General features: G+C 34.5%; 1 long non-coding RNA gene across 1 annotated transcript; it reads left to right on the forward strand.

Annotated features, from left to right (window-relative positions):
- Window positions 1-3,224: 3,224 nt before the first annotated feature.
- On the forward strand, window positions 3,225-19,958 carry LOC136758257 (uncharacterized). Its single transcript, XR_010819936.1, has 3 exons — window positions 3,225-3,323; window positions 18,584-18,653; window positions 19,747-19,958. It is a non-coding gene; the product is annotated as an uncharacterized LOC136758257 (long non-coding RNA).
- Window positions 19,959-20,715: the final 757 nt, after the last annotated feature.

The raw sequence follows: 20,715 nt of genomic DNA on the forward strand, positions 1-20,715 counted from the left end.
TTGTGTTGCTGTGTTTTTATTCGGGACACTGAGCATCATTTGCTTCATTTAGGGGCGGATCAACTAGTAACACAACACAACCTGTAATTTACTGTAGATGGCCAAGTAATGTACATTGTGTCTTTATTTTGTTGACTTGTTATTCTGTCTGAGCTGAATTTGGCACAATATTGTGATATTTTCTGAAACCTTCAATGTAAAGTTTGTATCTCATTGAAGCCTGTCTATTATTATATACATAGTACCCATCACCTTTTCCTCAGATAATGTATGTAAACACAGAAGTCATCATGAAAATCAAGAAAATGCAAGGGATCTGTGAACGTGCAGCCGGCGCTCCGGGATAAAATGAAGATGAGAAAGCAATGCAATGCTCTGTGCACTTATAGTGTGGATATGCCTTTCATCTGACTTTGCTTAGATTGATCAAAAACGAGGAAGAATTGACAGTGACAGAAAGTGCCTGTGTTAATGTGCTATGAACCTCTGGATCGTGTAAGTGACAATTTCAATTTTTCACAGTGTGCCACAGTTCCCTGTGACCTTGGACGGCAGTCATTACAATACAATTCCAATTGGTTTTAGGTAAACGACAAGTGAGAGGACGGTTTCGGCTCTAATGTGTAGAGCAGTTTAGGGGTGTAATAACTGCCAACTAAAATTAAGCATAGATTAATTAATTTTCAAATTGGTAACATTCTGTAGTGGAGTCCACTAATACTAAATGTAAGTATAAACTGCTTTTATGTTCAGTAATTCATGCACAGACCGAAAAATAAAGATATGTCACTGGGTATCTAAAGAGACAAAATGGAAATGATTAAGCCATTGAGCAAGAGTAGTAAATGGCTGATGGATCTAGGCATTAAACTGGATCTTTAGAGACAAATAAACAAATAAAAATATAACATGATCAAAGTTCAGATTTAGAACTTCATAAACTAAATAACACAACATAACATAGATTTATTTCCATTGTAGTCTTGTCCAGACAAGAGGGGAAATCTATATTGGTTTCACAGTTTATGGACATGAAATATAGGATTGTTTTATATCCTTATCTATGTTTCTTAAATAAAGGTACTGACTACAAAAACAGTATCCACTGAGGCTATACACATCTTCCCCTTACCATTACAGTTTTACATACCATAACAATGCTGAAATTAAGCCCATCTTGATGTAAATTGAACATAGAGAACAGATAGGTGGGAAATGAATAATTACCTCAAGGAATTCCTTTAGCTTGTTTGCTTAAACAGCCTGGATTCATCGCTTTTGACTTGACGAACATGTTAATGACTGTTCAAGCAACTATTGTGGGAGTGCGATCTGACACAGCATTTCTGTGATGTTAACATCTCAAATCCCTCCAAGGAATAAAAACCTTTTTAGTCAATGAAGTTGAGTTTAATGATGGAAGTGGCTTTATTAATTCATTAATTAAGTACTGTGTGATTAGCATAACTTTCTTTACATAGGGGACCTTTTACATGCTAATGTTAATCTCTTTCAGCAGCAGAACAATGCATCTGGTGGTTAGATCTGTTACCAGCACCAGAGACATTTGGGACATTCTACAACAGTAGGTTGGGGGTTGCTCATTAAGATACAGAAAAAAAATATATATATATAATTTTGAACTTTTATATTGTCCTGTGTTTCGTTTAATTAAAGCTTCTGCATATGCCCTTTCCAGAAGAATTGTATGATTGTGAACTCTCGTCCTTTGGAAATATAGGTAATAAAAGGAGAACCTCCCTGTTCCAAGGGTATACAAGCTCTGATGATAAGGATACGGTAAACAGACCATGTGAAAAATACAATAAGAGATTAACCTCACATATAGAGTAGGTCATACCTGCTGAGTGAACCAATAATTAGTCAAACATTTTACTACTGAAGGGTTGACTGAAGAAATTATAAAATTCTCTGTAACATACGGCAAAATGACAAAGGCTACAAGACTCTCTCAAGGTAGAAATGAATGACGTGACATAGATTGAGCTATGCTAAAATCTATATAAGCTTCAACCACCATATCCAATGGATATTTATAATTTTAAAAAATCATCAGTTTGCTGTCTTAGTGACTTTTTTTGTTTTTATCAAACCATGAAGTATACACAGTGCCAAAACATTACAGGATTAAAACATGCCTGTGGAAATAAAATATATTTAGGGTCCACAGCAATGATTTCAAAGACCATTGGAGGCAGTGTGTTCACAAAAACAGCATCCCAGGACCCAGTGTATCTACAGTAGCCTGAAGCTAATCAAAAACTCACACTAGTACGTCACAGTCACGTGTTTCTGTGAATAAATAAATATTATTTTGTTGCAGGAGTGTCCCACAGCCCCAGGGTTTTTTCTTCATATCACCTAGATGTCCAATTTCTGGGACACCTGCAAATTCACCAATTAAAGCTGCTGCACTGAGCATCTTTGTATCAATTTGAATGTGTTGAAATACACTCTTGGTTGCCACAGCGTTGGGCAATATGGCAAGTAAAACTATATTACTCACAAACATCTGTGAACCTTGACATGGTAAAAGTGAGCAAAGCGTTCTGCCTGCTCCTGAAATACTTAACTTTATGTGAGCAACCAGAATTGACAGAGACAGACACGGGAGAGTGTGTCGCAGAGGTCATGTTGGCTTCATTCTGAATCTTCAGATGTGACTAATGCCTGTGAAAAGAAAAGGCAGGCATATGTCTGTGTGTCAAATTCATCTGTGTGAGCTCAATGACAAGACCATCTTGCCAACATAAATTATTATTATTTTCAATGTGATGTGACATCTTTAAAACATTTTTTTTAAAAGCAAACACACTCCCTGACACCATTTAACCTTTTTTATTTTTATTTGACAATCCAACTTTAAATTATTCTGGTTTCAGATATTGATTTGTACTGTAAAATATTAACTTGCTACATTCTTCATCAGGGACAATAGACGTGATTGCAGGCAAACTAGTCTACAGTTACACAAGGTAGCAGCAACTGGAAGTACCTTCTGTAAACCTTTACTCTGCTTTTATATCCTTATCAGGATAACCTTTTCCTCTAGTCCCCATCGTCATGGTTGCAGTGCTTCAGCAGTTTTTACGATCTCAATGTTTCACTGATGTATTGTGACAGAAAATAAAATTGGCTGTAAAAACATCACTGCCAGTGGGAGAAATGTAGCAATAAATAATGACCGTGCCTCACTGTTCTCCCCCAGTCTTAACTTTCGCATAGTTCTTAGAGCTCTCCTGTACTGTTCAACTAGCTGTTTGTAATATATGGACATGTATATCTCTCACAGGTGAAGGAGGGTAAGTGTAATATTTATGCTTTACATAAGACAATTATAAGGACTGGACTCTGACGTTCATAAGATTAGTATTATTCAATATTTGTAATACAAAGAAATACAAATGGTTTTAAAAAATGGTTTAATTGTTCATGTAAAGTGAGTTCAGTTTCCATTATTTCAGATTTTTAGTTAAGGGTACCTCCATTATCTACCAGCACAATGACGTTCACTGAAATGTATCCAACACATTGCAATTAGGAGTCTTTCTGTTATGACATATTATTCCATCAAGTTCTTCAAATCATGACTTTATGTTGCCATCTGCTGGGAATTTTGTAGACTGCAGCAGAGCAGTCCAGATTTATCCAGATTTCACTTGGGTCCAAAATGATCATAAAGGAGTGCAAGCAATGTTGCTCCAACTATCAAACAATGAATTGTGTTTTAACTACAAAACAACATCAACCTCAAAACAGAAATGGAAGATTAGTAAAGACAGAGTCAATAATGTAGGCTCCTCTATCAATGTACAGAATATTATTCTATGTATTAACGATCTCTTGGTGAATTATCTTGTTGAAGACTGCATGCTCAAAGAAACCTACTGGTTATGATTGTCTCTCACATTGTTCCCCAAGCTATAGAATAAATAGATGCCCCTAGAATAGAAGTGAACAATAGCTGTGGTAACAAGCTATTTATTTTATTACTTTTATTATATTTTTTGAGACCATGGACATGGCAGAGCTGGAATTCTAAGCTTTTAGATGAGGAATTGTGTATGGAAGTAGTAGTAGTACAAGAACAAGCAGGAACTAAAGACAGCTGCAGTACAGGCCTGGCAGAGCATCACCAGGGAAGAAACCCAGCATCTGGTGATGTCTATGGGTTCCAGACTTCAGGCAGTCATTGCCTGCAAAAGATTTGAAACCAAGTATTGAAACTCACAATTTAATTAATTATTATGTTAGTCTTTCCAATTACTTTTGAGCCCCTAAAATTGGGGGGACCACATATAAAAATGGGTGTAATTCCTACACCGTTGACCCAATTTGGATGTAACTATCCTCAAATTAAAGATGAAAGTCTACACTTAAAGAGCATCTTGATTGTTTCCTTTCAAATCCATTGTGGTGGCGTACAGAGCCAAAATGATGACAATTGCATTACTGTCCAAATATTTGTGGACCTAACTGTAAGTCTCCCAAATAGATAAATTACTGCAATATATTATTTAAATAAACACTGTGTAAAACTCGGCTTCTGCAGTATTTTAACAGCAGAACATTTCCATTTCATTATGAAAATATTTCCGACAGATGGAAAAGGACCTTGAGTCCTTGAGAGATATTAACTTCAGTTCTTTGAAAGTGGAATGTACACTAAGCATAAATAATTACAGTTTACAGCAGGGGGGATATCTTTATTGAGCCTCTGTTTAGGATCATTACAGTGTTTAAAAATAGGTCAAGGCAACAGAAGTTATGCTGGTATGTGGGGGTGTGTGCGTTTGTATCACAAAATATGTTCTATTATTTTTGATACTTCCCTCGTAAAAAAGGAAACATATCAAATACATGTCATGCAATATAAGTTAATGTTAAAAAGTATACCAATAATTATGTTGCAATTAAACATATATTTATATATATATATACAGCATTTTCCAATAATTCATTTATTTTCCAATGTTAGGAACATAATGTCCTCTCTTGTCCACAAGGGGGCAGTAAATTTCACTCATGAAGAAGTAACATGCACTAGATTAATGACATTTGTGGTCAATTTAAATTTCATCAACACCACCATCTTCTGTTTTTGGTACTTGTTTTAATAGAAACTCTCTCCTTTTACTGCAACTAAATGATTGTGATGTAATCTATTATGCCAGCTTGTATGCATCGATTTGTGTATGTGTTGGCTGAACAACATCCTCTGAGTATTTGCTAAGCATCAGTTTTTCTAAACTGTACAACCAAAATCTTCTTCCATTATTTGTGTTGGACTGTGTGGGTTGTAGCGCCCTGCTGATAACAAGTATTATGTTGCGTCTCAAATGAACTTTTATTATATATGGGGTCGGGGGAAATCTTACAATGGGGACGAGAGCCTCTTTTATAGCACACACACAGGATCCAAAAAGAATCAGTGGCAACATAACACTTTCATAATAGTTATATATTTTTTTACAGATTTTGAAATGCAACTTCCCTTAGACTGCAGTTGCTGTGGTTTGCTGAAATGTAAAAAAACAAATACATTTCATCTGCAGCTGGAACTCATAATTAAAATAATATGTCTGACTGTTTCTGGTTTGTTTTCTGCATATTTTGTTACTTGCTAATTCAACATAAAGCACATGAAAAATCAACACTAATCAACACTGCAGTTATTTATTAATTTATTTATCCATCTATTACATTTATTGTAATTTATTTGATTTATAAACTTACAGTTTATGCGTCCAGTTTAATAAATTATGTATTTTGTAAGTCCAACAGGGCTCATTGCCTATGAGCCTATTAAAGTGGCATCACTCCCCTGGGCTCTGTAAACTGCACACATCCCCTGCCTGCATCCAGGGCTCACATTTTGGCACAGCAGATTTGTCAAATATTTGCTCTGTGTGGCCATGTGGCAGGGAAGTTGAATTAAGGATCTGACCACATAGTCTACATAAGCTGCTGATTGTCACAAAATCATCATATTCACAAGTTCATATAAATATTGTGATTCTCCCTAATTTTCCAAATAAACCATAGACTATAATCTATGTGTTTTAATAATTCAAAATCTACAGAATCTTTCGAAATGTATGACATGTAAAACCATCAGCTGTGGTTAGATGATTTATGATGAGTAAACATTTGCGGGTTCATTCTATTATAAGAATATTAAAAAAAAAAAACATATTTCACTGTCCCATTATATTACAGCCCTGTTATTTTGCAAGGCATATTGTTCAAAAGTACACTATTTCATACACTTATCTCTTTTAAAACAGTTTTCCCTTTATCTGAACCTGTTGGATTGAATTGTATCAGCATTGAAATGATTCAAAACAGGTATTTCAGACAATTGACCATTTTAATAGATTAAAATATTGTGTTTTTATGATAGCAAAGTGAGGGAATTGGCACATAGAAATGCAAATGTGTTACAAATTAAGAAATAGCTTTCTATTTTAAACAGTTTAAAATTGACTTTTGGCAATGCTTTATGGAAATTTAATATACAATATGTAAAAGAAGATTAAAATGTGCTTGACTGTGAATTATGTCTGTTGGCTTTTTATTTGGTAGTTTGCTCTTTTTCAGAGGTCTATACTTAACTCCACAAAGTTTTCATCTGTGCAGGACCACTCTGAAGTCAAGGACAATATAGTTGTAGCAGAATGATTTTAAAACATATTTTGAAAAGACAGTTTGGCAGAATATTGGGAAAAAAAGACTATTGAATTGTCAGATGCATATTTAAATTGAAGAATGTAGAATATTTAAGGAGGAAAGGGTTTTTCCTTAGTAGAGGTGTCCTATCATTATTCTGGCAGTGAAACTCAGATGTCTGTATATCCCCCAGTCGCTCATTTGACACCAGTCAAGTGACTCAAACATTTTATGAGTAAAACTGCTGAAATGAACTCCTTATTTGACAGACTAGAACATTATATCCCAGCAGGGGATACATGGAATGACCCTAACAAAACAAACAAGACAACTGAATTGTGTTACACTTCTGATAAAAAAAATAGTCAAACCCATTTGCTCTACTTTGTTAGAACTTGTTATAACAATTTTATAAGCTTTACATTTGTCATGTCAGAGTTGCTTTATAAAGTTTCTGGAGATAATCAGAGATTAATATGTCTTTCCCAGGAAATGTTCATGAGAACATTTCATTTTCTCATATTTTCAGATACATTTACTTACTGAAGCTAAAAGGGCATATAACTTGTTATCACATAATTGGACTGATAGGTTGGACTGATTATTTAAGAATTTAAGAATAATCCTGGCACACATTTGGTAAATAGTACATTTAGTCAATGTACAAGCTTTGGAGTAGGTCTACAGATCTTTTTATAAGAAACCCCAATGATTTGCTGCTTTAAAATGTAGATATAGGAATTAAATTGATTGTAATGGAGTTTTTTTTTTTTTTTTAATGATTAACAGTTTTTACTGAAAAAGTCTTCGGGCCGGATTAAATCAAAAATTTGACCCACCTGCTAATAGCAAACTATAAACCTGTACATCATAGCGGTTACATTTCTGATTAGAAGAAAATGTCATCTTACTAAAAATGAAGCCACAACTGAGTACAGTTCTGTAGTTTTCTATTAGTGGGTGGGTCAAAGTTTTGATTTAATCCCGGCCTTGGTTAAGGATATATATAGTTGTTCTGTTTTGAGAGTTTCTCTGGATTCAGTGGTGAACTGGAGGCTCAAATCAACAGCAATTGGCCAAAGACCCCCAGATGAAATAGCCATGGGTGGTCCGGGAAGCATTTCTCTTGATTTTTGCTGTGGAGATTTGCAAAACAATATCATTTTCACCCGATGACATCTTCCAAAAAGGTGGTTCCATATTTTTGCCAAGATTAAATTATTTCTGATTGGACCTAATTAATGCCTTGGCAATCAATAATGTGAAATGTAAACAACCAATGAATTTCACATAGTGATGGATCTATAGTGACAAGTTATCTTTTACATCAGTGGTCTTTCTGTCCTTAAGGTTGGTGGGCCCACCTCTTATTAGACAAGTAGAAAGTGTTTCAAATTTGTGGGATGAATGATGCTATTATTTTTGTTCAGTTATTTATAATGTAATGATACATTAGCATAGATGGCTCAAATAATTGATAATGACACAGTCCAAGCTGAAAATCTTCTTACCAATATTCCTCATAAGCATTTCTGTTACACTCATATGCATCCATTGTTTCATATCATGGTAAGGAAGTAATTTAGAGATAAAATAAAGGAAATGCCAATGTGATCAGTGTGAGTCAGCGTCTCTAAATTCACATATATCTTCATTTGTGATTCGTGTGGGATAGGTCACTAGCTCTAATGTGACATTTAAGTATACAGATCACCAGGGAACTGAAACCTACCTCATTGAAATAGAGACCCATTAACTGGCAAGCTGACAATCGCTTCAATCTAGATGTTTGCAGAAGAATCTGTATTGTAAAGTAATACTGTTTTATTCATTAGCAAAACAATGCAAATAAAGTTTTGTATGGGACAATAACCAGTCTTTCTCTCAGAAAATGACTTCCTTCATATATCATAACATACATCTGCACGGCTTAAACAGAGACTGTGTGCTCGCTCCCCCTCTTTCCATTGTATGAACATTAATCCTTAAACAGACTTCCAGGGCCACTCACCTGTTTCAGTTATTTCACGGTATTTTCCTGAATGGTGCTTTTTTTTGTCAATGCCAACTATAATCTTAGAAAGGAAGTTACCTCAATACCTCATCTCTGAGCTGGTTATTCTTTCCCTCCTACAGATAAACCAATATCAAGGAAGCTTTATTTAAAAAGGATGAGCCTTCTTTTGTTTTATGACAATACCACTCAGAGAGGGATCATCTGACTGAGAATTATTTATAGTTTGCTGTTGAGTCATGACAGAAAGTTGGAAAACATACAATCAGTTTGTTGTAAGTGGGAAGACTGGCCTTGGAGGTGCATCCTGGCTTCTATTGTGATCTTCATGAAAGCAATTCTATTTTAAAGTTCTTGATGTTTAAGATGATGCTTCTAATATATCTCCAGGGGTGATTGTAAAGAACTGGTTACTTCAATGTGATATTTGGTCTGACAGGGAGAAAGACAATACGTCCTCGATTTTGTAATGTGATGGATGAACAAAGTCATGGCCAATACAAAAACTCCAAATAAAGGAAACTGAATATCTGTACAAACAAATCATTCAGTCAAAAGTGAGAGATTTGAACAGATCATGGTAGTGTCCCTCAAAGATTTAAACATGAACATGTCTTACAGACATAACCTTGATTGTTAATTCTGGGTGAAAAAATTTTAAAACTCAGGCTACAGAATGTACTTGTTGATCCGTCGAAACTGTAACTATGCAACTAATCAAATTAAGACCAGTCTTTATTTTTTGTGATCCATAAAGTCTGAGTAGGATCTACTTTATTTGTGGCACCTGTTTCTGTACACATTTAAACAGTATGTCACTAGAAATGTCATTTGCCGTTTCTAGGTCACATAATAAGTAGAAGCATCTGACTCAAACCAACTCCCTCATTATAATAATCATCATTTTAATTTGGCTCTTCATCTTGAACTTTACATCCACCAGCTGTCTTACATTAAGATCTTAATGTCTGTAATGTGTTCACCACCCTATGATTGGCTTCAGCAGGAAGTTTTTATCATTTGTTTTTAATCAGGACTTGTGCCTGACGCATCATTGCAATCTAAATGAAATGCTTTTCAGGAAAGGAGAACATTTTTAAATAAAATAATTGTATATAGATGGCAAATGAGGCTGCCATGTGGAAAGAGCACTAGAAAACAAAACAAAATATGTGCAATATGAATGACATCATTTAATGATGCCTCTTACCTTAATGAGTCAGAATCCGGCTGCTCAGAGACAGAAACAGCAGTAATTTGTCTGAAAGACTTCAAATGCAAATAAGAGGCATCCCATTAGCACAAGTAATGCATTTCTTCCTGTGCTGTCAACACAGCTCCCCATACATTCATATAAAATGCCAAATGCTTTCTGCCTTGTTCAATGACGGTAAGTAGCTGTTGAGAGCATTGCGAATCTTACATGGCAATATGATGGTGGCTTCACTCTTTGCGAAAATGATATGGTACTTTAGTTATTTTTTAAATGCAAAAATGTAAAAACTCAGAAGGCTTAATTATTAGTTGCTCCATATAACTAGTTCATAATTTTACATTACAAAGTGTATTTTTGCTCTTAAGAAACTTACACTCTTAATTTTCTAGTTGTTTGTGTTTCTGCTCTTGGCTGCACTGTTAACAATTTTGATACTGACCAACAGTGAAGAATTGTTAGGTGTGATTCTCATGAATATCAGAAGGATCTGTGACTTTTTGATGAGTATGTAACGCAATGGGAAACTAGACAATTGATTGTACTCGTGTATCATTGACAGGTATGATACATGTACTTTGTAATTCCCAGTGATCTCAATATCATGGGTATGAAAAGTAGCTGAGAAAATGATAAAGCACCAGAACAGTTTCAAAAAGCTGCAGTTTCCCAGTTTAACATTTACGTTTCATTACATCATCTGACATAAAAAAATATCTTTAATGCCCCATCTGTTAGTTGTGAATGTGATACTCTTATCATCTGTTATTTTCTTTCTCCCTAATTTATTTTTCTCACAAACTTCTTTACAAGCAAACATTTTGAAACAGTTTAATAATAATAATAATAATAATAATAATAATAATAATAATAATAATAATAATAATAATAATAAGTGCCTTTCATAAATAAATATCACAAAGTAAACAGATAAAAATCATACCATAATCAACATAGCAGCAGACTTCACCATTCAAATGTACAACTCAACCATGCTAAAAGAATGACAGTTAAAAAGGGTGAGTTTTCACCTTGAAACACAGACACTCAGAGTCACTGATCGCAGGGGGAAACGTTTTCCACAACCTCAGAGCATAAGAATGAAAAGCCCTTTCACCAACTGTGTGCAGTTTGCTCAGGGGAACAACCAAATGGCTGGCGTTCGAGGACCGCAAAGCACAACCAGGAGCATAGCTGGTAAGTAGGTCAGAGATGTAAAGCGGAGAGATTGCCTTATTGACTTTGAATGTCAACAACAGCACTTTACAGTCAATATGATATGGTATTTGACCGGTAACCTATGTAGGGATTTTAGTACAGGGGTGATCGCCAGTGAAAGACCTCACCTTGCTGCAGAGTTTTCTATATTCTTATATGGAGTATTTTCATGCCAATAGATTTGAGCATAATTGTGTTTGAATGTTATTTTGCTTTAATTTTAGATGGTGCATTACAAAACTGCTAAATAGAAAAGTAAAAGCAATACAAGTGTATGAACTAAAAGCGAATAAATTGCCTCTTTTGTCCTGGGTGAAAACATCATTGCTTTCTTATTGCTTTTTGATATTGATTAAAAATGACAAGCTGAAGGGAAAAAGAGGCCGTGGAAACCAAATATTTGGCACATGGTTCTATTTCATAACAAAATTATGTATTTTATATCCTCCTCACAATAGTTCATAGGGTATATTTCACAAATACCTCTGGAAATGAATCAACATTTCATATATTCCATATTTACACATCAGGATCAACTTCAAAATCTGAATCTTAAAAAGAGAATTATTTAGCATAAAAATACTGAATTATGGACAGCTACATTTGTCCTTTTTACTGTAAGTATAAACTTAACAGCAGAATGCATGCCAACCCCCAGGCATTGTACACTCTCTCTGGCAAAGGATTTGAGATTCATGTTTTTCTTGCAAAGAATGAAACTTGGAATTTTTGGATGTGTCTCCTCAATCAGGTACTTTCTGCAAATTAAAATTGCACGATCAGCAAAGGTGCTGTGACCACAAAGACAACATTTACTTTCATATGATCATTACAATGGAGACAATAAGAGGTGACAAGATGATCTGTAGCTGGAGCAATTTAGCATTTGATTTGGCAACATTATCCTGACCACAAGTTTGGAAAGAAGGCACATAAATGAATAAGTTATTATGTATTATTCTGAGAACAGATGAAGTGCTAATCTTTAGCTTGCTGTTTTTGTATTCTTTATCTCATGTTTTGGAAGCTGCTTTAGGCAGGGGTTGTCCCCCCAATCAGATACAAGGAACATATGTTTACATACTAAAGACTAAAAGGTATTACAAACATCCACAGTTTATATAAAAGACAATTGTTGGCTCTTCTTTTGTTTTTCCTCTTGTGTTTTTTTTTTCTTGGAACCTCCACACATTTCCCCTCTGTATTGCAAGTGGGAAAGAAAAGACTATGAATGTCACCTTTTTTCATTTTCTTCAATGAAGAATGTAACATAACCCTTAATAATAAAATATTGTTGTGTTCCTACATGATCTTTTAGTTTCTATCAGTTTAATTCCTTATGATATATGTATAAATACACATTTTCCAAAAATATATTTTTTTTAATTTGAGTAATTTCTCTCTCTAACCCCCCTGCTGTGTGATTCCCTTGAATGAAATTGCTGAGCTTGATATCAATGTGCTCCAGAGGTATCCCCACAGGGTGTTTGTGTGAGCTGGCAACATTGCTGAGACCACAAAAACAACTTTCAATTAGTCCCCTAGTGCACATCACATTAAGAATAAATGACTTTGGTGTTAAATGCTTGAGCTAAACTGCCTTCACGTATTGCTGGTTTCAGAACATGTTCCATCTTAGATTATTGAAGCCAATTTAATTGAACATGCACATGCATATCTATCTATCTAAAACATTTTTAAAGCACAATCATAATAGGTCTATAGGGCTACTAGTGGAATACTGTTCTGATAGACTGATTGAAAATTATATCTCTATTCAGCACTGGATATGCCTGTACAATGCTGTTGATCTGATCTTGATCTGATTTAAAGCGTACACAGAAGCCTTGTGCATCAGTGGCTTTAAAAGTTAAAACTGTATATTTAACAGGATGGTGCAAACAGAGGGCTGTGAATAAAAAAAAAAATTGGAATATGTACAATAATAAATCAAATCATCACATTAAGAAAACCAAAATGGTTATTTTTTTTCCCTTTCTGTTTCTTGAACTTAAGTGAACCTTTTCCACTTTCCCTTTTCCTTTTTGTTTTTTTTTCCTAAAGCACAAATATATTTATATTCCACAGAGGATTCATTGAGATTAAAATGAATGCCCAGAGCAAATAAACTCCTTTTAATGTTTTGATATAAACAGATTTTCAAGACAATGTTTGTTTTCTCTTTCAAGCTGTGATTTGCTCATGCAATGTAATGTTAGTTCCTGTTCGAACAGGGATTCTGTACAAAATCCTTAAAATTAGCTCTTGTGGAGGCCACCTGGACTTGTGAATGATAATCTTATTTTTGTGGTGAAAGATTGAAATAACAATGAAGCAATATAGCCCTAAAGACATCTTTCATTCAAAAAAAAAAGCAAATCAGTTTTGAGGATGAACTTTAAACTTTAACAGAAGAAATGCAGCAGTGGATAATACAATTGGACACACACACACTCAAGACTTCCACTATTCATGTCTTACCAGTAAGGGCTATAATACACATTTTCCAGCAGTAAATAGCATTTTCTTTTTCCTTTTTCTTTTCTTTTTTAATTAGAGACCCTCTTAATTAATATTTGTTTTCAGAATCCCACAGTCTATTTGACTGTAAAGGCTGTTTAGATGCATTCAATGTAAAATCAAAAATGAAAACTGACTTAATACCAAACATGGAGAGTGCATTCATAATGTTCAAACTGATCTTAAGATATTTTGCATTTGTAGCTTTGATAGTTCTGGTAACATTTCAAAAACATCTCAAACGATCTGAAGATTGCTTTGCATAATATATTAATTACAATCACAATCACATGGGGCAGTTTTAAATTGCTCAGCTGTTAAAGTACATGAGGCGACTGAATACAGCATCCATATAACCTGAAGTTGCTGGTTAACAATACAAGGGAAAACTAAATTAGATTCCACAAAAGTACAGACTGAATGTATTACAGATACTACAGCTAGGGACCAGCAAACAATCAGATGGCAAGGTTACTATTTTGGGCTGAGGGGAATGCATTTCACATGAGACCCAATCTTTGTTAAGGTCAGCAAAATATGTGGGATTTTGGAGCAGGTTTCAAACACAGCACTCAAGAGAAAAAAACTAAAGCCAATTTAAGATAAGTTATTCACCCATTATGATCCACCCTTAACAGACACAAAAGAAAGATAAAGCCTCATTTTGCCCAATTGTTAATGTATTATTTTGATGTTTAATGTTATACTTGGCACTTCTTGTAGTAATACAGCTGGTAGTGTGTGCAAGTGTTGTGGCAACTTTAACAAAAATACTGTGTTGCTAATATGTTTGGATTTTAAATCTCCATTGCATGGGGCTGAAACATTAAATGAGAACCTATACCAAAATAAAGGCTTGTTGCAACATGAGCTGTACAGAATGGCAACAGACACTGAACACTCGCTCTAGAAAGTTTCTTTAAAACACACATTTACACATCATTCACACTGCAATCCCTTTACACTCCTTTCATCACCTTCTCTCAGGGTTCCTGTGTGAAAAGAAAACAATATCCCAGAGTGCAAGAGAAATGCCTAAGTTAGTCTTCATACCTAAATCATTAATTTCACTTTAATTTGTTATTTTCTGAGACTGGTTAGATGTCAATGTTTTTTTTTGTACACCAGTAAATTATTAAAATATGCTTCAACACATCCATTCTAAAGGAAAGTAAAAGTGTTGATATTTGATTTTGTGTTTAACATGTCCAGTGTATTACTGTAGGGCACTAAAATCGCTGTGTACATCCACAAACTGGTGACTTGCCAATATTGAATCCTACTTCTCCAAACCTGACTCCACCTGTCCCATTCTGGCAGTGATATAAATTTCAGTTAGGACAAGACACAAAAATGCTTTTCACAAACTTAGCATAATTTGCTGGTTAAATCAGGCAAACAAAATATATGCAAATCTGGGTATTGACCATACTTTTATAGTACGTCAGCTGTAAGCAATTTTTTAAAACTCGTCTTGTTAGCTTTTGCCTGTTCAGTGAATCATCTGCAAGTTTTTTATCCAACAAACACACAGTCTAATATATAGGGTGTTACTCTCATTTTTGTACAGTGTTTCATGCAAGTATGATCAGTGTTCTCACTCACCACATTTACACTTATAATAACAGGAATTATATCATCCTTTCAGTCCCATTTGAGTAAAGAAGGGTGATTTTATATTCTTTTGGCTCGGTTGCTGTAGACAGACTGTGATACCGGCAAATCAATTAAAAGGTTTGTTTTAAAAGTACATTTCATTAAAAAGTACCATTTATTTCTAAGACCTTAAAAGATACTAAATGAATAGTCTTTGTCCCCTTTACTTACCTGATACATCAATTTATTGCTGTTTTCTTGATAGATTTTTCTTAGTCTTTTTGGAAAAAATAAAGAAAGGGTTTTTTAAACAGTTATATTAATCTACACATGTAGATATAGATGTGTATTACATGGATTTTGATACAGATATAGCTAGAAACTTAATTGTAGATTCAGGGAAGAAAATCCCACCAGCTTGTTAAAGAATGACTGAATACTGAGGCTTTAAAATATTTTTCTTCTGAAGAATCCTTTATTTTTCTAAGAGCATGAACTTTTGAAGTTTAATAAAGGTGTCAAGCAGTGCATAGAGACCATTGACTATGTGCCATCAGTACTGGAGAAAGAGATGTTACAAGAGGTAGGCCAATATGAATGCTTGCTGGGAAACCTTGCTGTTTTAATAACTGTTAACAGCTTGGGAAGAACTTGGTAAAGTTCCAAGGACCATACAAGAAACCCCCCACCAAAAAGAAAAAAAAACAACAACAACTGGGAATAGGTTTTATTGGAGACAGTTAAAGACTTTTCTTCATGTATGAGGCCCAGTCACTCTCAGAAAAAGTACATGACATCAATTCAAATAAACTGGGATAAACTAGAACTTATGTTTATTGGGGACTTTAGGGTTAAACATACAGGAGGCAAATACTTCCCAACAGCATTGTGCCCACCTATACGTTCAGCATATGGCAATGACAGGGAGGGGGCCTTATCAGCCATGCCGGCTAATCCACCACACCATGAGAGCTTAATACTTTGCTAAGAAGAACAAAACATTAGTAATCTTTTCAGCACATGTGTGCCAACAGAAAAAAGGATGTTGCTGACTGTCGCCACAGCGTCCCGTGGAGTGAATGATGGGAAGCAGCAGGAGGAGATAAAGGAAGCTTTCTCAGCTCACCAGAGCTCCTTAGTGGAGGATAGAAAAGCCACAGAGAGGGTACTGCCAGATGAAATTTGCGAACAGTTTGGAAATGTTATATCCTTCCCAATTTCTTATAATGTTAACATTTGAAGGATGACTTTAGCATTGGGGAAGATGGATTTCGAAGGCTCCCAGTAACTAGCAGGTGACCTATTTTCTTCAGCTATCTGTTGGTCAGGGACCACACATGACATGGCACAAAACACATGTGAAGAATTAAACCGGATCCTGCCTTGACACTCAATCCTTTTAGTAACACCTGCTGCCCGACAATAATGTTACTGTCATCATTCCACAGTCTGGTTCGATTGTGGACATGTAATAGCAGAAATGAATGGCTAATGCAAAACACAGAGCTTGCTCCTGGCTATGAATTACTTCTTGTAATTTTACTCTTTCTACTCTTGACAAGCAGAGCAGAGCTTTCAGAAAGAGTATCTTCGCACTCATTTGCCAAATACCATATATACGTCAAGCTTCAGCATGACTCTTCCTGTTACAAATCAGTTCCCTTTGAAGCATATCTGCCGACCAGGGGAGATCACATTTTGAACCTACCTGTTGAAATGTTAACGCTCTCTCTCTGGAAGCTATATAGTGAGTAATTTATTCAAGGGGGAATTCCTTTGAAACATGGGAAGATCAAGACCAAGAATCAGATTGCTGTCATTTTCTTATAAATTCTGTAACTTTGATGTATGAATACAAACACCTACTGGTTTAAATAAATGGTAAGGAATGAACCGATGTACATGGTAGTCCAGATTGCACTGAGGAATTGGGAAACACTGCACAGATACGTGAATAACAGCAGTGTTTCATTTTAGAAGAAATGTACAAATGCAACTGACGTTTTGTATGCACACCTAAACACAAAACACTAATCTAAGTCTCAGCATCACGCTTTTAACTGCAGTATTTCAAGCTTCCACCAGGTGGAAGTGGTAAGCAATGATAACTGTATTTTATATCATAATGTTTTTTTAATTTAATTTTCACTATTGAAATATGTGCTATTTAATGTATGTATGTGTTCTATTCATTCTGAGTTTCTTTCCTATTACTTAGGTCATTTTAAGACTATATTTCATACACAGGTAATCAACTGTACCTCAGCACTGAAATAAATAAACTTTTCAATAACCGTGCAAAAGAATCAACATTGTTATGGATTCTGTAAATATGAAAGCTAAGAGCTTTTACTTAGATAAACTGTAAACAATGAAGGAGGCTGGCTATCATCTGAAACAGATTGAGAATGACTGCCTGATTAGATAATCAAGAAAATTTAAATGCAAATGGCAAGGGAGGGACGAGCATGTGACATCTTTATGAATGTCCCAGAGAACCGCTGCTTAATGTCATTGTACAGTTGGGATAATGTGCTGATTGATGGGAGTAGCCTATAGCCCCATGTCAGAATGAGATATTAAAAGCATTTATCATAACTAAGCATTCCTCACTCTATACAGTGACCTTTAAAGTGACTATACTAAATCATTAGTGGTGAGCAAATATTGGAAGACATGGAGTGCAGACATTTACCTCAAAAACACTTTAATTGGACATCTACTGCAATTATTTTCATTTCATGATTCAGTGTTTGATTTCACACCGATGATAAAATCAACTCTGATATCTATGGCTGATGGTGTGCTACTGTTGGAAAGTAAACTAGCATATCCACAGAGCCCAAGCCTTGATATTAAATGAGCCGCTTAAAAAAAAAAGGGCACAGATATTTGTTAAATAAATCAAAGTTCTGTTAACAACTTTTTTCCAGTATGAACAGTTTATGATCAAAGCATGTTTAATGGTAATAAGAAATAAGAAAACTACCACATTTAGATAATCTTTCTAATTATATAATCACACAAAATATGTCTTAAGAGAAGGAATGTCTTTTTATTATTAGTAAACAACACATTGGAAAATCTTTCATGTGGAAAACTTGTCATCAAATCAGACAAAGTCAGTTCAGTATTCTCCTCTGATCCATATTTTATTTTTCTTAGAAAGCCACACCCTGCAGTTGTCTGCTAAGTAAACTTACAACAGCATTGTTGTATATTTATTTCCATTGCTTCTGTCTCCTGCTGTTCTTTTCAAAGCACCACGGCAATAAGAAACCAGCCAAAAAAAAACATGGCTGTGATAATAAGTATATGTATTTCTCTTGCAGATGTTTTAAGTGCCTGGGTGTTACGTCTATGCAGGCAGCTCTTAGCTTGCTGGTTACACCTAACTGCAAGGTATGGGCGACAGCTACATTTCATAGGCTTTGTATTTAATCTTAGTGCACTTTTTCAGATTTGAAGAAAAAGGATCTTTATTCACTTTTTTCACATCTAAAGGCTTTGCTTCAGACTCTAGTCTCAAATGCACTGTCTTTGTCAAACCTCAAAGATCTTAAAAGATAAAGACCTACATGTACAATATTGGAAATGGACAGGCAGACCGAAGGGAAACAGATACACATGCTCAGTGTATGAGCACATGCATGTTTAAACTTAATTAATCTCAGCAGGGTTGATTGAGCCATTTTTTAAACTTCCTTCCCATTTGACTAATTTATTTTGTTCATATCTATTAAAATGACCGAATCTGTGCTATGAGTAAACCCTCACATTTTTAAATGAAAGATTCTATGATTAGTCCAAACTTAACAAACAAAGAACCAAATAATATGAATCAGATTAGTGACCACCGGATAAACGATAACTATTTTAATGCTGATGCTTCTGTGTCTGTCTTAAAGGATGTCAGATTCCTCATAAACCTACAGCTGTGCTTCAAGCGCTTTTTTTAAATTCCTGCTCCAAATACAAAATCCTCCTATTGTGTTGTGAAGGTATGGAGGATAAGCTGTCAAATATCTTCAAGGGGATGCTTTTGGTTATTACAGAAAAAAATGTGTTAATGTTCTTTTCATTTGTTAAGAGGTTGCATAAGGGGTGAAAGACAGTATGATTAAGGATTTAAAAAAGTAATTATAAACAAGATTGCTTACTCTGCCTTGTCATAGCGTTTCTAATGTTATCATTGATTTTTCTTATTTTTGTTATTACCCTAATGTGATGATAAATATACTTAAAGGCATAAGTAAGGCAGTTTCAGTAAACACAAATAAGGCAATTTCAGGTTAATGCTGCAGATATCATATTAAACCACTTGATTGTTCTGAGAGAATAAATAACCTTAATTATAAATAATTTTTATTATGTATGTGAAGTAATACATATAAATAAAATAATAAAATGTTATTTTCAATGAAGAATCAAGTTAATTGAATGCTTGGATACTAATGTTTAAATGTCTAAATATGTATGCTCTTTTGCTCCTTAGGCCCTGACTAATGAAGACTACTGCCAAAGCAGCTTGATTTAATATCACAGTGTAATACTATAGGTTCAATTCTGGGTCCAGGAGATGTGACTCTGTGATCTTAAGGTGTGTAATATCCTTGTGTTATGAAACTTTTCCAAATACAAACTCTTTAGATTCAAAATTGTATGTATTTATTTTCTCTTTAATGTAAAAAAATCATTATAGTTTAGAAATGCACAAAACCCTTGAGTTTATCCATTTAATAGACCAATAATTTGCAGTGGGACCATAACTTAAGATAGTACCTTAGCATGAAGACTTCATTATTTTCTGTGGGAAAGAAAAACATGTATTAAGTTTCCAAGCCATGATATTAAATATACATAAACTATGCAGTTGTTCTTTAACATACATTATACTACTTTTGAATTTGTTGAACACCACATTTTGTTTCTAACTCACTGTAAAATATTTGTATTCTACATATTAATGTAATTTAGAAATCATTAGTTGTTAACACACTTTAGGAATATGCCTTGGTTAAAAGAAAGGAAAAACACCCAACTGGCCTTATATCTCTATGAAAAATATATATATGTAGTATATAAATTATTCATTTGACTTCTTAGGTGATAACTTTGCATATTAGTATTTGTAAGTACTGCCTGACAGGCTGATAATCTCTTTAATTATGATATCCTGTTAATTAGAAGATGAGTAGTTCACTTTAACAGAGAGAGAATAGGCATCAATCCACAATATATAATCCTGACAAACATCAAGTTCCTTGGCAGGAGATCATAGTAATGCAGCCAAAACATTGCTTATACTAAACATTTTAGACCTGCATAAAGACTTGGGTGCTAAGAGGGGATTTCTTGAATGTAAAGGAATCCTGGCAGGCATAAAAAAGAAAACTTAAAACACAAATATTTGTGAGTATAAAGGGATCTTTATTTATTATGTTACGTAGAATTTAATTTACCC

This window comes from Amia ocellicauda, chromosome 9 (genome assembly GCF_036373705.1).
Source record: "Amia ocellicauda isolate fAmiCal2 chromosome 9, fAmiCal2.hap1, whole genome shotgun sequence".
NCBI classification, from domain to species: Eukaryota; Metazoa; Chordata; class Actinopteri; order Amiiformes; family Amiidae; genus Amia; species Amia ocellicauda.